Raw genomic sequence first — 2,500 nt, 5'->3', positions numbered from 1 at the left:
TATATATATATATATATATATATGTATATATATATACTGTATATATATATATATACAGTATATATATACATATATATATATATATATATATACTGTATATATATATATATATATATATACATATACATATACATATACACATATATATATATATATATATATATATATATACATGTATATATATATATATATATATATATATATATATAAATTCATATATATATGTAAATATATATACATATTTATATGCATATAAATATACATATTATATATGTATGTATATATATAAATAAATATAAATATATATATATATATATATATATATATATATATATATATATATATATATATATATAGATACACACACATATATACATATATAAATATATACTTATACATATATATGTATATATATATATTTATATACATATACATACATATATATACATAAATATATATATATATATATATATATATATATATATATATATATTTATATACATATATATATATTATATATATAAATATATATATATATATATATAGATACATATATATGTATATATATATATATATATATATATATATATTTATAAGGTGCATTTAGCATATATGTGTACGTTTGTTAGGAGAGCATGGCTGAGTGTGTATTAGTGTCTTAATTAGTGTATGTTCGTATGGCAATATATTCAAACATAAACTTGATCAAAATGTTACCCGAGATAAAATAATATAATAAAAACAATGATGAAAAAAAAGACAATTTTTTCAAACCAAAAACTCTTTTAAAAAGTAACTTTGATTTTCTTCCTTCATACTCTCTGTTATGATGATAAACAGATGAATGTACAATCACCATTTCTAATATATTTTCTTCGTTTTAAAGAAGAAAAGTAGAAACTAATCAGGAATGCGTTAATCTTTTTAAAAGACTCCCTAACAACGTCGTTATTCTTAGGCAATTATCAATGTCACCATAATAATACTCCTTTGATGGTAACGGATTGAGGATGACAAATGCCACCTTTTAAGAAACTACGATCGTCTCTGTCTCTGTGGTAGAAGACGACAGAATTAGCAAACCTCAAATGGCCAAAAACATTAATATCTGTTGATGAAAATGGCCTAGACTAAATGCAGGTACAGTATGTGGCTTTGCTGAATTGAATTAATATTTCCTAATAAAATTGTTTCTTTTATGATAACTGATGGATGACCTTGCTTTTATAACGATCTCCACTGTTTGCTCAATTTAATGATTTAATGAATTTCTTTGATTTCATTCTTTGCCTTCATTATCCAAAGGTTCATGTGGCCTAATGATATGCAAACTTCCAACAAAAACTATTAGCGGAGAGATGCTTTTCAATACTAGAATAGCTCTTTGTAAATTTTCCAGAAAGATACCGTCTACAAGAGACCTTTTGAATAAATCAAATCTTTGCTAGAAATAGCTGATATCATCATTCCTGTCTTAGAGTTTTTGTTGTTGATGTTGATCTTTTATATTTCTCAAACTGTAAATAAATAAGGACATTTCTATACAGTAATGATGCCATGAAGCATATGAATATATAGCATTTAAGGTGGTCTTATATAAGAAAGACTATGATAGTTGAATGTTTTTAGATTTATATTTCATCTAGTTATATGAGGGAAGGATATAAAGATCAAATATATTTTGCTATACTAATTCAGATCATTTGACTATACATAAAAGACCCCAGAATCTGCAACCAAAGAGAATTCAACATATTCTGGTCAAATCAATGGTAACCATAACCGTAGTAAGTGGGAGGGTAGTAGTAGCTTGGACGAGGATAGCTGTAGGAGAAATCAGGTTGAGGATCGGCAGACCTCTTTCCAAAGTGGCCATGAGACTGGAAGACCTGGGGGTGTGCAAAGCCATGATGGTCTTCAAAGGAGAAGGAAGCCTCAGCCTCTGGTTCTGGATCAGCAGACCTCTTTCCGTAGTGATGGCCATGAGGATGGTAGACATAGGGGTGTCCATGGCCATGATGGTCTTCATAGGAGAAGGAAGCCTCAGCCTCTGGTTCTGGATCAGCAGACCTCTTGTGATGGGGGTGCACGTAACCGTAGCCTAGTGGGTAGTAGCCAGGATACCCAAACGGGTGACCATAACCGTAGCCATAGGAGGGACGATGATGGCCATAACTGACAACATTTGGCTCCGCATCTCGCTTCTCAATCTCAGTAGCGCAAGCGGAAGCCGCCAAGAGCACGATTGCCTAAAATTTTAGAAAGCGATTTTATACACTATGAAGGGAATGTAAGATTTATAGTTATTAAGTTGTACAATAAATTCCGGTGACCTACTAACTTTGATAATAATAATTTGTCTGTCTTTCTTTGATAAAACGGTAAAAGAATAGATAAGAACAGTTTACAAGAGCAATTTTTACCAGCTTATGTGGGAATTTAAAGTTGATCAAGTTATTAGAAAGTTATAGAAACCTAATTTTTTTCGAGAAATATAAGT

This window comes from Palaemon carinicauda, chromosome 16 (genome assembly GCF_036898095.1).
Source record: "Palaemon carinicauda isolate YSFRI2023 chromosome 16, ASM3689809v2, whole genome shotgun sequence".
In the NCBI taxonomy this organism is placed as follows: Eukaryota; Metazoa; Arthropoda; class Malacostraca; order Decapoda; family Palaemonidae; genus Palaemon; species Palaemon carinicauda.
The sequence above is the reverse complement of the archived record's forward strand: the minus strand, read 5'-3'. Positions refer to the sequence as shown.